This window comes from Halichoerus grypus, chromosome 11 (assembly GCF_964656455.1).
Source record: "Halichoerus grypus chromosome 11, mHalGry1.hap1.1, whole genome shotgun sequence".
Classification (NCBI taxonomy): Eukaryota; Metazoa; Chordata; class Mammalia; order Carnivora; family Phocidae; genus Halichoerus; species Halichoerus grypus.
Window position 1 is genome coordinate 63,682,430 of NC_135722.1, and position 19,506 is coordinate 63,701,935.

The window sequence follows — 19,506 nt, forward strand, 5'->3', positions numbered from 1 at the left end:
TTTGACAGAAAGAGACACAGCAAGAGAGGGAACACAAGCAGGGGCAGAGAGAGAGGGAGAAGCAGGCTTCCTGCTGAGCAGGGACCCCGATGCGGGGCTCCATCCCAGGACCCTGGGATCATGACCTGAGCCAAAGTCAGACACTTAGCAACTGCGCCACCCAGGCGCCCCTATCTGTTTGTTTTAAAACAAGTAATATCTTTGTTATATTTCTAAAATAAAGGCTGAGTGAATATTTTCCATCTTGCTTCAAAACCTCAACAACACAGAATAGCTCTATTACGACTTTGCTGCTGCCACCTTGTTGTATCAATGGCCTATTACAGGTAAAAATACTCTAAGGAAGCAACAGAAACCTTTTTGATTTACATTTTCTAAAAACCTTCTACAAATCAGAATTTAAGTTAAGCAGTTAGAATTTTATCACATATGCTGATGAAGTGAAAAGAGAGATCTCTCCCTCTAGGTACCTAAAATGAAATTTTAAGAACTAGCAGGTGAAGCTTATATTTAAAATGATTGCAGAATGAATGCAAACAGGTAAATGTCATTTTCTTTCAAGACAAGAAAAGTCTAAACCTTGATCTCCAGGTCTTTAATACTACATACTATTAAACAATGTCAACATTTTTCTTTGGGAACTCATCTGATTTTGTTTCAAGAGAGAAATCAATCATTGGGAGGCACACTATAGGGACTTCACAGAATCCAAAACAATGACCCCATTGTCCTTGCTATCCACTTCAATATACACTAAACATATAGCTACAATAAAGAAGCCTATGAAAACTAATGATGAGTCAAGCCAATCCAGGTAAAAATAAAATATTTCTCATTTCTAAAAATAAGAGATTTTGCATGCCTTTTGGGAAGGTCAGGCCAAGTCATTCATATGCTCAAAACCTTCCAATGGTTTCTCATTTCTCTCAAAATAAAATCCTTCCAATAGCCTATAAGGTTGTACATAATCTGGCCCCCTCTTATCTCTTGGAACTTACCTTCTATTCTTCTTTTATTTGTTCTCTTGGCTACAGCCAGACTTGCCCTCAGTATTCTTTACTATACTAGGTATGCTCCCCATAGAGGACCTATATACTGGCTAGTCCCTCCACCTGGAATGATCTTCCCCAGATAATCTCATGGATAATTCCCTTACATCCTTCAAGTTTTGCTCAAGTATCAGCTTGTCATTGAGACCTACAATGACCACTCAGTTAAAATTGCTACCTCTTGTAACCAGCATTCCTAATGCCTTTCAACCAGATTTATTTTTCCCATACCAGTCATCACATATTATATACTTTATTTAATTTTGATAATTATTTACTGTTTGTTCCCTCCACTAGAATATAAGGACCAGGAAGGCAGAAATATTTGTTTTATTTGTTGATATATATCTAATACTTGACATATAATATAAACTCAATAAATACTGATAGAATAAATTAACAAATGCATGCTATTATCCTCTCTAAGAACTGAAGTTTGGTGAATCAGCCAGAAAATGACAATTTTCATAAGCTATGACTATAAAAAATGGACTCAGACAATGAGCAAGGAGAGCTTAAATAATAGGATCTTCAGTTGGAGATCTTAGATCTTTCAGCTTTATAGGGCCAAAAATACCAGGGATCTTTTCTTCTCTAGGACTTTCTGACAGTCTGAAGGGATGAAGCCCTGCCTATTGAATAATTACTCCCAACCCACACCCAAGAATTCTAATATCAACAGAGTAGTCTCTTTCTTCGTAGGTTATAGACAGAGGATTGAGCAGAGAGGCTGATGCTGGTCATTTCCCTCTGCCTTAAAAGCCTTCCCCTGAAAGCTGAGAGCATTTCCCTTAAGATCAGGAACATGACAAGGATGCCCACTCTCGCCACTATTGTTCAACACAGTACTAGAAGTCCTAGGAACAGCAATCAGACAACAAAAAGAAATAAAAGGTATTCAAATTGGCAAAGAAGAAGTCAAACTCTCTCTTTTTTGCAGATGACATGATACTTTATGTGGAAAACCCAAAAGACTCCACCCCCAAATTACTAGAACCCATACAGCAATTCAGTAACATGGCAGGATTCAAAATCAGTGCACAGAAATCAGTTGCTTTCTTATACACTAACAATGCAGCTGTAGAAAGAGAAATTAGAAAAATGATTCATTTACAATAGCACCAAAAACCATAAGACACCTTGGAATAAACCTAACCAAAGAGGTAAAGGATCTATACTCTAGTAACTACAGAACACTCATGAAAGAAATTGAAGAAGACACAAAAAGATGGAAAAACATTCCATGCTCATGGATCGGGAGAATAAACATTGTTAAAATGTCTATGCTACCCAGAGCAATCTATACCTTCAATGCCATCCCGATCAAAATTCCAATGATATTTTTCAAAGTGCTGGAACAAACAATCCTAAAATTTGTATGGAATCAGAAAAGACCCCAAATCACCAAGGAAATGTTGAAAAAGAAAAACAAAGCTGGGGGCATCACGTTGCCTGACTTGAAGCTATATTACAAAGCAGTGATCACCAAGACAGCATGGTACTGGCACAAAAACAGACATATAGACCAATGGAACAGAATAGAGAGCCCAGATATGGACCCTCAACTCTATGGTCAAATAATCTTCGACAAAGCAGGAAAAAATATGCAATGGAAAAAAGACAGTCTCTTCAATAAATGGTACTGGGAAAATTGGACAGCTATATACAGAAGAATGAAGCTCGACCATTCTCTAACACCATATACAAAGATAAACTCAAAATGGATGAAAGACCTCATCAAAATCCTAGAGAAGAACATAGGCAATAACCTCTTTGACATTGGCCACAGCAACTTCTTTCAAGATACATCTCCAAAAGCTGGTGAACCAAAAGCAAAAATGAACTTTTGGGACTTCATCAAGATAAACAGCTTCTGCACAGCAACGGAAACAGTCAACAAAACAAAGAGGCAGCCCACAGAATGGGAGAAGATATTTGCAAATGACACTACAGATAAAGGACTGATAGCCAAGATCTATAAAGAACTTCTCAAACTCAACACCCAAAAAACAAATAATCAAGTCAAAAAAATGGGCAAAAGACATGAACAGACACTCCTCCAAAGAAGACATACAAATGGCTAACAGACACATGAACAAATGTTCATCACCATTAGCCATCAGGAAAATTCAAATCAAAACCACATTATGATACCACCTTACACCAGTTAGAATGGCAAAAATGAACAAGCAAGAAACAACAAATGTTGGAGAGGTTGTGGAGAAAGGGGAACCCTCTTACACTGTTGGTGGGAATGCAAGATGGTACAGCCACTTTGGAAAACAGTGTGGAGGTGCCTCAAAATATATATAGATATAGATGTAGATATAGATATAGATATAGATATAGATATAGATATAGATAGATATAAATAGATAGATATAAAATATATCTATAAAATATAAAAATATAAAAATAGAGCTACCCTATGACCCAGCAATTGCACTACTGGGTATTTACCCCAAAGACACAGATGTAGTGAAAAGAAGGGCCATATGCACCCCAGTGTTCATAGCAGCAATGTCCACAATAGCCAAACTGTGGAAAGAGCTGAGATGCCCTTCAACAGATGAATGGATAAAGAAGATGTGGCCCATATATACAATGGAATATTACTCAGCCATCAGAAAGGATGAATACCCAACTTTTACATCAACATGGTTGGAACTGGAGGAGATTATGCTAAGGGAAATAAGTCAAGCAGAGAAAGTCAATTATCATATGGTTTCACTTACGTGTGGAACATAAGGAATAGCATGGAGAACATTAGGAGAAGTCAAGCAGAGAAAGTCAATTATCATATGGTTTCACTTATGTGTGGAACATAAGGAATAGCATGGAGGACATTAGGAGAAGGAAGGGAAAAATGAAAGGGGCGAAATCACAGGGGGAGATGAACCATGAGAGACCATGGACTCCAAGAAACAAACTGAGGGTTTTAGAGGGGAGGAGGGTGGGGGGATGGGTTGCCCAGTGATGGGTATTAAGGAGGGTACATACTGCATGGAGCACTGGGTGTTACACAAAAACAATGAATCATGGATCACTACATCAAAAACTAATGATGTATTTTATGGTGACTAACATAATAAAATTAAATTAAGTTAAAAAAATAAATAAAAATAAAATAAAAGCTTTCCCCTGGAAATGTGGGGGAGAGGGGAAGAGGGAGGCAGGGCTGGGGAGATGAAAAAGAGGTTTTTCCCTCCATCTTCTTGGAAAGTGGGTATATGGAAAGACTATACCACCAAATAAGAGTCAGATGGACAACCAATATAGAAGAACATAAACTTAATTCTAAAAATCTTTGTAATGGATAACACATACTCTAGGCAACTTCTCCTTTCCCCTTTTAATAACAGAAAAGTTCTAAAGAAATCTGTACTCCAAAAAATAACTCCCATTATAAAAATGGAAGTAGACTGAATCAGACATAATCATATTAGAAGAAGACTATTGGGGAAGTACTGCCAAATGACCAGCTTTGGAGCATCAAACCAGGATTATTTTATACAGGGAGAAACATACTATCTTGGGAATACTTCAAAGTAAGTTATTGTTATTGCTGTTGTTCTTTTCTTTCTTAAAACCAATCACAGATCTGTTAGAAAGACCCAGTAGGAAAGCAATAGGAATTAAATACATGTATAATATTTAGAACAGTGTCTGGCGCATAGTAGCACTATATAGAGGTTTAGTATTATCTGTATTTCTAATCTCAATTCTATAATAAACAATCTTTTACACAAACTTATGCTGTATAAAAAAAGATGATAGAAGGAAATATGTCAAAGTGTTACCAGGGGTTACTTCGTGAAGAATTATATGACCAAACTTTGATCTTCCTACTTTCCCTACCTACTTTAATGTGTTCTACACTCCAGGCAAACAGAACTAGTAATTTCCCACATGTACCCCATGCCTCATCACTACTCTGACATAATTCAAGCTGTTCTCTCTGCCTGAAATGCCCTTTTTGCCTACTTCAACACACCCTATGCATCCTTCAAGGCAGTTAAGGCCATAATGATAGCAGATAAGAATTACTGAGTGCCTATTATGTGTCAGGCACTACATTAAGCACATATCTAGAAAATCTCACTTAATGAATTCAAAGCCCTCTGAAATAAGTACAAATATTATTCCTGCTTTACTGATTAGGAATCTACAGTTTAGAATGATTGAATAAGTTATTCAAGGTCATATAGTTCACGAATGGCAGGAGTGACATATATAAACCCACAATTTGTTTGAATACAAAGTCAGAGCTTCAGTCACCATCCTCACAGATTCATCCTTAAAAGTAGACTCTCCATGAGAGACTATGGACTCTGAGAAACAAACCGAGGGTTCTAGAGGGGAGGGGGGTGGGGGGATGGGTTAGCCTGGTGATGGGTATTAAAGAGGGCATGTTCTGCATGGAGCACTGGGTGTTATATGCAAACAATCAATCATGGAACACTACATCAAAAATTAATGATGTAATGTACGGTGATTAACATAACATAATAATAAAAAAAAAAGTCCAGACTCTCAACTAAAAAGCTAACTCCTTGAGGTCAAGGTTAATGGAAAAATATATTTTAATTTTAGTGTCTCCCAATGAATGTATCTAGCACAGAGCCTAACAAAATATAGTAGCTTCAACAATAAATATTTAAAATGAAAGAATTAATGGATGAGTGAGTCATTCCATCAGCTGTCACTTGTACCATGCATTTATTCTAAAAATACAGCAGGCTCTCATGGAAGATTAAGATGGCCCTAGCTAAGAAGGTAGAGCTAATTTTAGTATATTTGTTCTTAGGGGGAAAAAATGCTATAAGCTAAAATAACAGAACTAAAATTCTCAACAAATGATTGATAAAATTCTAGGTTTTGAGGAAAGGGAAATAAAATAGACAAAAATCTTTTCCCTTATGAAGCTTACATTTCATTGAGAGAGCAAATATAGACATTTAATTCTTATAAGATTCCCATTTTAGAGGTAGAAACTATGATTTAGAGGGGTTAAATAATTTACCCAAGTTGCCCAGCCAGTAAGTCGTGGAGCCTGCATTCAAAGCCAAAGGGTCTGACTGTAGAGTGCTTTCTCTTAACAACTAGGCAATAATGTTTCTCTGATAGATGATGACAAGTGCTTGAACAAAAACAAAGCAAGGAATGGTAACAGGGAGTGCTGGGTAGGTTATTTTAAATACAATGGGGTAGGACTCACTTGAAAAGGTAACATTAAAAACTTGAAAGAGTTCACCACCCTCCCATGCAGATATCTAGAAAAACAGAATTTCAGGCTATTCCTGAAGGACAAAGCAAGTCAAAGAAATCAAGACTCTATGTGTTTAAGGAACAGTGAGGAGACTAGGGAAGCCAGACAGGTGTGAGTGAGGAGTAGAGCAGTAGGATTAAATCAGAGAGATAACTGAAGTCATGACTGGTAGAGCTCTACAGGCAATCACAAGGAACTTAGCTTATACTTGAGTGGGAAGACACTGGGAGGCTTTGACAAAGGAGTGACACTGTATGTCTATGTTTCACCAGAAATGCTAAAGACCTTACTTTTATAAAGTGATCTCGATTGCAAATACACTGTTTAAAGACAGGGCAGTAGAAAACAAATCACTTGGGCGCCTGGGTGGCTCAGTTGGTTAAGCCACTGCCTTCGGCTCAGGTCATGATCCTGGAGTCCCGGGATCGAGTCCCGCATCGGGCTCCCTGCTCAGCAGGGAGTCTGCTTCTCCCTCTGACCCTCCCCCTTCTCATGCTCTCTCTCTCTATCTCATCTCTCTCTCAAATAAATAAACAAAATCTTAAAAAAAAAAAAAAAAAAGAAAACAAATCACTTAAAATTATGTTAAATACAATGAGGTGTCATAGTACATGTGATAAAATCCCAATCTCAGTTTTCCACCACCTCTAACTTATTTTATAGCAAAAATTGAAAGTATAGAAATATTACCACATAGTAAAAAATATCAGACTACTGAGTTGGATTGAGAGGTCAGATATGCAGAATTTTTCACAAGTATATATATATATATATGATTTTATTTATTTATTTGACAGAGAGAGTGTGAGAGCACAAGCCAGGAGACAGAGGGTGATGGAGAAGCAGGCTCCCCACTGAGCAGGGAGGCCAACTCAGGCTTGATCCCAAAACACCGAGATCATGACCTGAGCCGAAGGCAGACACTTAACCGACTGAGCTACTCAGGCACCCCCACAAGTATATTTAAAAGCAAACTTTTCATAAGGTACAAACTTCCAGTTATAAGTTTAAAAAGTACTGAGAACATAATGCACAATATGACGACTATAGCTAACAATGCTGTACGGCATGTTTGAAAAGTTGTTAAGAGAGTAAATTCTAATAGTTCTCATTCACAAGTAAAAAAGACATTTTTCATTTTTCTTTTTTTTGGTAACTATATGAGATGATGTTAACTAAACTTATTGTAATAATCATTTCACAATATATATAAGTCATTATTATCCTATAAACCTTAAACTTAGCGCTTTATGTCAATTATAACTCAATAAAACTGGGGGAAAAAACTGTGGTTGATATTCAGGCTTCACTTTATTTGTACTTTCTTGTTTTTTAAAAGCTAATTAAGAGATTTCTATCTACCATCCTCTTTTCCTCATAGCAAATTTTCCTGCAGCAAACCAGACATTAAAATTCAAGTTACAGGATATCTTCCATCAAAGCAGCAAATCTTTCTGCATCTGTTGCAGAAGGACAGAGTGACTTATTAATAATGGGTTTTCCTTGCATATCCTTTTTACCCTAACCATCCTACATTTGAATTGTTGCATTAGAGGCTTCCAGAGGACATAACAATAGAGAGCACAGACACCATATTCTTGTTTTTAAATTCAAAAGCTATCATCCAAGTGTAAGACTGGAAAGATTTAAAAGAATATGCAGTCAAATGGAATATATTTCTTTCCAGTTACCCACTCCACCTCTGTCCAAAACACTCATGTTAAAGAGCAAGAGAAAAAGAATAAACGAAGAGAAAAGGAAACTTTGCCAAAAATCACTTCAACTTGCATCCTTTTCTCATTCCTAAGTCTTTAAAGAAGTTCCCTGGCACCAATAGGACACAGGAGAATAAAATAAAAACACTGGTAAAGGAATATCCAGTAGAAGAGCCTGAGCAGCCTCACTAAATCCCACTGTACCCCAAGAAGAGTAGGAAGCAGCCAAATGTCATTTTGCTGCCAGTTTTTACTCTTGTAGCCATGAGGTACACTGATGGAGATTTAAAAAAAAAAATTAAGTGAAGAAGCTTTATGGTTAAAATGAGGAAGAGGAGCAGATGGTAGAGCATACCTTATAGGTAAAGATGAAGTAGAAACATGCATCTCAGCTGCATATGCCAACATAAAGGAGTGAGGATTCTCAAAGATTAGAAAGGAAATATCCCAACAGGAACTCTCATTGTGGATGCTGATTGATGATCATGATGCTTCCCTGCATGTCTCCCCCACCAATATCATTCAATCTACCAGTAATCATTGAGGCACTGTCCTCAACACAGTGATGTACAATATTATACAGTCTCTCTACTTTCACTGAGATGTTCTGACAAAATATACGCATCAGGGAATTGTTCCCTTTGCGAAAAAAAGGATGGTGGAGCAAAAGTGTGGGAGTGATTAAATGTAAAGCAAAAATGCTTTGAGAAAACCCAGAACTGAGAAGATTATGTTTTCTGCCTCTCAGCAGACTCAAAGCTTAATACTAACATCATGTGGATTTACAGAAAAATAAAGTTAAAAATTCTATACAGTATTATAGTTCATTAAGATTCCTCCTGTGCCAGGCACTGGGCTAAACACTAAGTGTACAATAGTGCCCTTCTTTGTGGAGACTTCTACTGGGGGTGGCAGACACCTCCTTGGCATGAAAATATCACTGACATTTTGCAGCCAAAAGCTATCTGATGCTTACCTGTCTTTAAAATACCCAATCTAATGGCTATTTGCCCTGAAATTTTCATTTTTATGCTACCAGGTTTTTTCTTCATGTCTGAAAAGACTTCAAAAGATTGACTTGATTCTACTAAAAAAAAAAAGTACAGAACAGTAAGTTAAATCTCCAATTTTTTGGTTAAATAAATGTACTAGCACATATACATGTACTAGCACATATATAATCCACTGAAATCAGTATCCCAGTGATGGTTCCATTGCTTTAAGTGTTTTTGAAACTTCTGTTTCCAGAGCCAATGTACCAGTCACATAAGAATATCATTCTTGTTGCTTCAGAGGATATTATCCATGACTTCCTATGCCAGCTTTGATAAACTAAGGCACACCTGTTTCTTCTCCATTCTAGCCTACATCCTGGGGAGACCCAGCTAAGAGAACAGAAAGAGGGAAGTATAATGGAATAGGCAAGTAGCCCTATGGCCAGACTGAAGTTGGACAATGGGCTTAGAGAGACTTCTTTCTAGTTCAACATTTATTTCTTGAACTTAACATGATAAACACTCTTGTGCCTATGAAGAATCAGAGATAAGGAAGATTCATGATTGTTGCCCTTAAAGAACTTATATGTCCTTCCCAGATGCTTTAAATAAACTCAGTTTGTTCAAAGGAAGGGATACAAGATGAGAATTAAAAAAATAATAATAATAACAAGTCTGTGCACATATCAACAGAATCTACGCAGGATGTTGTCCCTTATTTTAAGGTTTTCTGGTTATAAAATTCATTTTGGCTCTTTATTTAAACAAATTTAGCAATAATTTAATTTGGACTGACTCTCCAAAATTTGACCTTGGAAAGCCAATCCCAACAGAGCAAGATCCTCAGTTGCCCTGGCCCAGTACAGAGACCCCAAATAAGAGATACTCTCCTACTGTGCCCACCTCTGTCTTCAAGGAGACAGACCAGCCAGATCTGTCTCTTTGCCTCATATTACCCATTAAGGAAGAACAATCAAATTCACTTCAGAAGCACCCTAATTGGAGTTATTGAGCATTCATGTTCTTATGTTTTGGATATAATTGGCCAATATTCAAATCACTAAAGGATAAGGACTTCCTAAACGAGATTTTAAGATGAATAGGGCAGAACTAAAAAGAAACCCTAAAACTTCAGTGGGAAAACCCACACCACATTAACTCTGTCTTGCCTATCCATTTTGACATTAAAAAGTAAGTCTAATACCCATGCAGGTTTTTTTTTTTTTTTATCATTCATCTTTATATCACCAGCATCTGTTCAAAAGCCAATTAAAAGTCTTGATTTATATGCATTCAATCAGATAATCTTAGATAACCACTGAATAAACAGCCTAAAGTTCTGTTTTTCTTTTTAAATGAGTTATCTAGCTGATGTATTTGTTGAAAGGATATTAATATAAACCAAAGGCATTACATATGTATAACAATTCATGTAAAAATTTTATCCCTAAGAAAATCTGTAAATAGCAATATTACATAAATTGAATCATTTGAATATACAAATAGCCCATATAAATGGACAACAAAGAAACATACAACAGAAAAATGAGAAAAGAATATGAATAAATTCACAGAACAGATTAACATAGCCAACAAACATAAAAAAACAATGCTCAAATTCACTAATAGCCTGGGAAATGGAAATTAAGTTAAAAATGAAGTATCACTAAGCCTATTAAACTGGTAAAAATTAAGAAAAGCAGCAAAACCTATTGCTGGGATGAATGTGAGGTAAAACTGTAGCAACATGCATTGTTAGTGAAAATATGAAAGGCAAAATCAGTCTGGCAACACTTATTCAAGATAAAAGTATGCACATCCTTAGAGCCAATAATGCCACCCCTAAGAATCTATCCTATAGAATAAAAGTATCAATATGTTCAGAAATACATGCAATCATCAGATTGCAGCATTAATAACAATGGGAGAAAACTGAAAACAATAAATTCACATTGAAGGGTGAATACTGAATAAATTATGATACATCCATATTATGAAATTATACATCCATCAGAAAAACTAATTAAAGGTATACCAATCTGAAGAAACATTCATATAAAATGAAGATTTTTTTGAGAAACAATTACTTTTCATAATTCTGTGTGTGTGTATGTGTGTGCATGGATATATATAAAATATAGATATAAATATACATATAGATACATGTATATGTTTATGAATACACATTTTATGAGTGCAGAAGGTATAAACACATTAAGTTGTTAAGATAGGTTACCTATATGTAGGGAGGGAACTAATGCAGCACAGACAGGAAGTGAGTAAAAGGGAAAACATGCAAAAATGGAAAAGTTCAAAAAAAACGAACTGAATTTAAGATAAAAAGTATATGCTTTATCATTTATGGAAAATTAGGTATATGCATGGGACCATGCATCTAGAAATTGACTAAAAATAATTCAGGAGATTCAAAAAAAAAAAAAAAAGCAATAAGAGCCTAGAAAAAGTATAGGAGAACAGCTAATACTGGAATGAAAAAGAATAAAAAAAAAAAAATGGTGGTAGGTTTCATCACTTAAAAATTAAAAATATTTTGAATGTCAAAAAGCACTATAAGCAGAATAGTGATCAAGAAACAAGAAATATTGTGATAATTATGACAATATTGTGGTATATTTCATAAATAAAATGCTCTTACAAAACAGTAAGAATTTTAGCACCATTTTGAAAATACTGTCCTGCTTATGGAGAAAAGGCAGGCAAACAACATGAGTGTGGGAAACAGAATGCCACAACGACCACTGGTGCATGTTCACTCAGACTCCGAGATCTCTGAGAAAACTCGAGATTACAGGGTTAAAAATAACCCGAAAGGATCAGAGTGAAATGCCCTTGGGACATGTGTGGTCAGTTTCAAACTGCAGCAGAAGATGTTTTGTAGATAGGAAGCCAGCTGTAAACAGCACACTGTACACTCCCCTCTTTGTTCCCTTGTCCTGTAAACAGCACACTGGGCACTCCCCTCTTTGTTCCTTTATTCTGTTTTAAAGATTCTTACATGCTTGACTAATCCTGTATACATGGAGGAATGTGCCTTACTACACCCCTGCTGTAGAAGGTATATAAGAGTATGAAAAATAAACCTTGGCACTTCGGGCTTTTGCTCGGGGTCTCCTGCGCCTCACTATACTGTTGTCTCTTTTTCTCAGTTCCTTCGCTGCCCCAGGTCCACAACTCTCAGAGGTCAGCAAGTGGCACCCGAACAGGGACCTGAAGCCCCCAGCAAGGAGTGATCGGCCAGCGATAGGAACCCTACAGAAGGTGGTAAGTAGGAAAGTTTATTACAGGGTTATGGGGCAATCAAATTTGAAAGCATCAGGTTTTGCTGCATTGATACATCATTTTCTTAAAGAATATGGAGCTAAAGTTACTAAGCAGAGCATAGAAAAATGTTTGGAAACAGTAGTTGAATATAATCCTTGGTTTCTGGAAGAAGGCTCCTTAGATGAGGAGACTTGGGTCCGAGTGAAAAATAATGTCTTGAAGGCTATGAGACAGGGTGAAACAATTCCCCTTGATTTCTGGCCCATTTGGGCTAAATTTAGTATGAGTGGTGATCAATACTATGGAAACTGGGGATAAGTTATCCCCGGCTGAGGTTGCTAAAGAAACTGCCAACTCTTTACATACATATGAATTAAGACGATGAGACTTCAGAAAAGGCTAAGACTGAAAGTAAAAAAATTTTCGTGGCTTCACAGTCCCGGCCATCACCCACGGCCCCTCCGCTTTTAACGGAGGAGCCCACCGAAGATGATCAACCTCCCTCCACAATAGATTTATTCCCTCCTAAAAGATCCCTCTAGCTCTCTCACCTCTCGAAAAGGAACTCCGATGGCAAGGGGCTAATGATCTATTTATGGCTTTCCCCATAGACCGAACACAAGCTGCTGGTCCCGTCTATGAGGGATTCGATTTAAATGCTTTAAGGGAACTAAAGAAAGTTTGCCACTTGTATGGACCCACAGCCCCTTATACTATAGAGATTTTGAAAGCTTGGGCAAATTCTGGGGAATGGATTCCTCATGACTGGCACATGGTTGCACAGGCTTGCCTTAAGCCACAGGATTTATTACAATGGAAAATGTGGTTATTGGATGCTGCCTATATGAAAGCCCAGGCAAATCGGGCTAACCCAGCCATGCATCATATTTCTTTTGAAATGGTCACTGGCTCTGGCCCCTTTTCAGATGTTCGAGAGCAGCTGGTTAACACTCCACCTGTAGCCACCGCGCAGGTATCTGAAATCACTCTTACACATCAAGCTCGGATAGCCTCCCTTCAGCTCATGGCCTTACAAAAACAACAGGATATAAAATGTTATAATTGTGGAAAAATACGACATGTCAAGAAGGAATGCCGTAAAGCCCCCCAACCTAGAGCCAATTCTCCTTTTAATACTGCCCCTAGCCTCTGCCCTCGTTGTGGCAAAGGCAAAATTTGGGCCAAGGAATGCACATCCAAATTTGACAGGCAAGGTAACACACTCCCATTAAGGTCAGGAAACGGGATGCGGGGCCACCCCCAGGCCCCGAACAACAACGAGGGATTCAATATGTCACCTCTCCAGCAGCAACTTCCTGCTGCACACAGAAACCCTCCGTGTTATCACTCAGTCCCGCCACCCAGGGAAGTGCCACATTAGATTTAACCACTCCTTTTACAGTAAATCTTCACCCTGGTCTCCGGCTGCAAAAAATACCCATGGGTTATTACAGACCTTTACCACGAGGAACTGTGGGTCTTGTGCTAGGAAGATCTAGCCTAAATCTTAAAGGAATCCAGGTGATGACTGGAGTAATAAATTCTGACTATGAGGGAGAAATAATGGTGGTCGCACAGACTCGGGTTCCTTGGACCTTTAAGGGAGGAGATAGAATTGCTCAGTTATTATTATTGCCCTCTGTGCAAATTGGTCAGTCCCAACAGATCAGACGAGGAGGATTTGGTAGTACTGATCCTTTTATGGTTAAATGGGCTTCATTATTGACTCAGACTGACCACCCTTCTATGACTCTCAAAATTTGGGGAAAAACTTTCTCGGGTCTAGTAGATTCTGGAGCCAATATTTCAGTAATAGCCTCCCAGCATTGGCCTAATACCTGGCCCATGCAAGCAACCTCTAGTTCAGTAGAAGGAATAGGTTTTGTGACGGCAGAAGAAATTCGACAAAGTAGTGTACCACTTAAATGTGAGGGACCAGATGGATTAGAAGGAGTTATCCAGCCTTTCATCTTAAGTACCCCCATTAATCTTTGGGGAAGAGATCTCTTGCAACAATGGGGAGCCAAGCTAATCATCCCCCCAAATCGACCAGTTAATCAAATCATGACAAAAATGGGCTATAAGCCAGGACAGGGCTTAGGCAGACAACATCAAGGAATAAAGGAGCCTATCATTGCCCAAGGACAAACTCATAGGGCTGGACTGGGTTACCCCTTTTTTCTAGGGGCCATTGAGGAAAAGAGGCCTGCCCCTATTAAAATAACATGGAAAACTTCTTCCCCAGTTTGGATTCCTCAATGGCCCTTTCCGATAGAAAATTTGCAGGCCTTAGAGCAAATTGTTCAAGAGCAATTGCAGGCAGGACATATTGTTGCAATCTCCTTGGAACTCTCCCATTTTTGTAATCAGAAAGAAATCAGGCAAATGGAGGCTCTTAATAGACCTTCAGAATGTTAATCCCATCATGGAGCCTTTGGGTGCCTTGCAGCCTGGGTTACCCACTCCTACAGCTGTTCCCAAACAATGGCCATTGATAATAATAGATCTTAAGGATTGTTTCTATACCATAGCCATTCACCCTGAGGATAAGGAGAAATTTGCCTTTTCTATTCCCAGCACTAACAATAAGGAACCAATGAGACAATATCAATGGACAGTTTTGCCACAAGGCATGACTAATTCTCCTACCATGTGTCAGTATTATGTTGGCCAGGTCCTCCGACCTGTTAGAAAGTCTCGGTCCTACATTATTCATTATATGGATGATATTTTGCTGGCATCACAAACTGAAACCGAATTACAAAAATGTGTATCAGGCCACTTCTCAACACTTGACTTCCACCGGTCTCATAATAGCCCCGGAGAAGATCCAAACAACTACTCCAGCTTCTTATCTAGGCACAGTGGTAGATAGAACCACAGTGAAACCTCAAACAATGCAAATTCGTAGGGATACCCTCCTTACTCTTAACGATTTTCAGAAACTCCTAGGAGACATTAACTGGATTCGTCCTCTCCTAGGGATTCCAACTTATAAATTACAAAATTTATTGAACACTTTACAAGGTGATTCTGCTTTAGATAGTCCTCACACTCTATCCTCAGAGGCAGAGGCCGAATTGCAGTTTGTTGAGGAGCGATTAAAAACTGCCTTTGCTTACAGGTATGATGATTCTCTCCTCCTGCTGCTTATTTTCCCTACCCCTCATTCTCCGACTGGTGTCTTAGCGCAAGAAGACAAACCTCTCTAATGGGTGACTTTACATACAAAAACTTCTCGAACTGTTACTCCATATCTATCTCCTGTCGCTTCACTCATTCTTCAAGGATGAAAGCGTTCTATTCAAATTCTTGGTTTTGACCCAGCGCTCACTCTTTTACCTATCTCTTCCACATCTTTTAAGGAAGTCTTTCCCTTCTCTACTGATCTGCAAATATCTCTTGCAGATTATACTGGGCGCATATGTTGCCACTATCCATCAGGTAAACTATGGGACTTCCTAAAGCGCACTGCCTGGGTTATAAATCACGTAGTTCGTAACGTCCCAATCCCCTCAGCTCCTACATACTTTATTGATGGCTCTTCCTCCGGGCACACCGGAGTCTGGGGCCCTGCTATTCAGTGCTCCATAAAAACCCCTTATACTTCTGCTCAACAGGTCGAACTTGCAGCTTTATTGTTCTTATTGCAGAATGTTCATTATCCTACGAATATCGTATCTGATTCTGCTTACATAGTTGGCATTTTTGCACCTTTGGAAAGAGCTCTCATTTCCACAACTCATTCTATCATTAACCCTTTGCTTCAGGAATTACAATTAGAAATTCAATCTCGAACTCACCCTTTTTTCATTACTCATATCCGCTCTCATTCTAACCTCCCTGGACCTCTTACACAGGGAAATCAGTCTGCTGATTTATTGGCTGCTCCTGTTTTTGAAACTCCACAAGCAGAACATGCCCATCTTCATACCAACGCCAACCGTCTTCATTCACACTATAAAATACCCTTGCGCTCTGCCAGGCAAATAGTCTCTTCCTGTCCTATTTGCCAACCTCTACATTTAACTGAGCATCCAGCGGGCATCAATCCCAGAGGCACAGCTCCTGATTATATTTGGCAAATGGACGTTACTCATTTTCCCCCTTTCGGATGCCTCTCGTATATGCATGTTACAATAGACACTTTTTCAGGATTTCTTCATGCTACTCCATTGACAGGAGAAAAAGCTGGGCATGTTATTTCTCATTTGCTTGAATGTTTCGCTATTATGGGGTTACCTACTTGTATCAAGACAAACAATGGCCCAGCATATACTAGCAAAAAAGTACGAGAATTCCTTGCAGAATGGCAAATACAGCATATCACGGGTATTCCTTATAATCCTCAGGGACAAGCTGTAGTGGAAAGGGCGCATGCCACAATTAAAAAACAACTGCATAAAACTATTTCTAAAACGAAAGGGGGAATCTCCCCCCAAGATGTCATGGCACAAACCTTATTTATTTTAAATTTTTTAAACTTACCCCAAGGAGAACCATATACTAGAGCTGACAAACATTTCTCACCAGCCTCAATCTCAGCTCAGGATGCACCCATGTGGATAAAAAATGAGGAAAATAATTGGTTGCCCAGGAAATTAATTACCCAAGGCCCTGGTTATGCCTGTGTCGTTTCAGATGGATCCAGTCGAGCAATTTGGATACCTCTTCAGAAAGTCCAGCCGAGGGCCGGCAATAAAGACAACAGAAGAGTTCTCTCAGCTGCTGCAGGGATTGACTACCCAACACCCTGTCTGAGAGATGGCAACACTCTCCTTGAAGAGACCTCGAAAATGAAAATTGCCCCCGACAACACCCCCAACTTGGGGGCAACTGAAGACCCTCAGTCAGAGGGCAGAGCGAGTCCTGGAGATGACCAGATCTACCAAAACCCCTGAATATTTGTTCCTGGCTATGTTAGCAGTGGTGACATGCGCCTCTGCACAGTATGGATTCCATCCTTCTTCTCCAGGCCTGTATGGGGGTCTGGATCCCGGATAATGTACCCTCAAAAAATGAGTGCCCAAAATCTCCATCACAGAGTGCTTATGACAGTGGCTAATTTGAAAAAAGAAAGGGGGAGCTGTGGGAAACAGAATGCCACAACGACCACTGGTGCATGTTCACTCAGACTCCGAGATCTCTGAGAAAACTCAAGATTACAGGGTTAAAAAAAAAACCCGAAAGGATCAGGGTGAAATGCCTTTGGGATGTGTGTGGTCAGTTTCAAAGTATGCAGCAGAAGATGTTTGGTAGATAGGAAGCCAGCTGTAAACAGCACACTGTACACTCCCCTCTTTGTTCCCTTGTCCTGTAAACAGCACACTGGGCACTCCCCTCTTTGTTCCTTTATTCTGTTTTAAAGATTCTTACATGCTTGACTAATCCTGTATACATGGAGGAATGTGCCTTACTACACCCCTGCTGTAGAAGGTATATAAGAGTATGAAAAATAAACCTTGGCACCTTGGGCTGTTTGCTCGGGGTCCCCTGTGCCTCGCTATACTGTCATTTCTTTTTCTCAGTTCCTTCGCCACAACTCTCAGAGGTCGACACATGAGGGCAGACAGCATGGAAAAAACAATTTGAAGAATGCCTGGGACACACAGCAGAGAGATCATTTGCTCCTCTTGGAGAATGTCCCTGGGGGGAGCATTCACAGAGACACGTCTCCAAGAAAGAGGGAGCTGGCTGCCACTATTTGCTGCCACTGCCCCTCAGCATAAACACAGAATAACCCATGGGAAGCAGTACAGTGCCAACATTGTCTTCTCAACTTCCTTATACCAAGGCCCAACACCCTATGCTCTACCAGGACTATCCTTCTCAGTCAAGCTTGCCTCAGTCTGAGCATGATGGGTTCCTCCCCCAGAAGACCAGCATAAACCCCTGCCCACACCACATCTCCCAACCAGAGAGTTCTGCAGGGCCTCAGTTCTGGTGGAGTTGGTGTCAGGTCTCATTTCACAAGCAGACCAGAGCACAACTAGTTAAAAGTCACCATATTCAGGCCAGGGCCCAAACACTGTCCACAACAGGCAAGAAGGGCCACTGCAGATGACTGGCCTGAGGGATAGAGCAGCCAAAATGCAATAGCAGAACACATACAGCACACACCGGAAACACTCCCTGAAGTGCCATACCCTGGCCACTACATGACTTCTTCATAAAGCCATTACTTTCATGAGCAGGAGATATTACAGGCGTTTGTAACACAGAGAAGAAGGCAGAGACTTAGACAAAATACCAAGATGAAGGAATTTATCCAAAATGAAAGAACAACATAAGGCTACAAAAAGAGATCTAAGTGAAATAGATAAAAGTAATATGCCTGATGGTGAATTTAAAGCAACAATCATAAGGATACCCACTGGACTTGAGAAAAGAATAGAAGACATCAGTGACCCTTACAACAAAGATCAGAGATGAACAATACAATAAATAATACTGGAAATGGGCTTGATGCAATGAATTGCAAGCTGGAGAAAGCAGAGGAATGAATTAGTGATCTAGAACACAAAATAATGGAAAATAATGAAGCTAAACAAAAGAAAGAATTGTACAGCACTAGAATAGACTTAAGGAGCTCAGTGACTCCATCAAACATGATAACATTTGTATTACAGGAGTTCCAGAAGAAGAGGAGAGAGATAAGAGGGCAGAAAATTTACTTAAGAAATAATAGCCAAAAAGTGGGGAAGGAAACAGACATTCAGATCTAGGAGACAGGGAACTTCCATCAATATCAACAAAAGTAGGCCAACACCAAGACATATGGTAATTAAATTTGCAAAAGATACTGATCAAGAAAAAAAATCTTAAAAACAGCAAGACAAAAGAAGTCCTTAACTTGGGGTGCTGGGTGGCTCGGGTCAGTTAAGCATCTGCCTTTGGCTCTGGTCATGATCTCAGGGTCCTGGGATCGAGCCCCATGTCGGGCTCCCAGCTTGGCACCCTTCTGTCCTTCTGCCCACTTGTGCTCTCTCTCTCTATGGATAAGTAAAATATTTTTAAAAAGTCCTTGGTGTTTAAAAAGATGGCAGAGGAGTAGGGGGCCCTATTCCAACTGGTCCCAGGAATTGAGTTGGATATCTACCAGACCACTCTGAGCACCCACGAAATCAGCCTGAGATGTAAGAAGATCTGGATCTCTACAAACAGAATATTGCAGGTGGTTGGTTTCAAGGTATGAA

At 39.2% G+C, this 19,506-nt stretch overlaps 1 protein-coding gene and 1 long non-coding RNA gene across 9 annotated transcripts in view; one reads left to right on the top strand and one right to left on the bottom strand.

The window, feature by feature from the left end:
* The window catches only part of DLG2 (discs large MAGUK scaffold protein 2), a 2,206,895-nt gene that overhangs the window by 1,836,446 nt on the left and 350,943 nt on the right, over nucleotides 1–19,506 (bottom strand). The window lies entirely within an intron of this gene.
* On the top strand, nucleotides 12,038–17,808 carry LOC144379532 (uncharacterized). The gene is made up of 3 exons (XR_013442690.1): nucleotides 12,038–12,104; nucleotides 12,196–12,310; nucleotides 16,952–17,808. It is a non-coding gene; the product is annotated as an uncharacterized LOC144379532 (long non-coding RNA).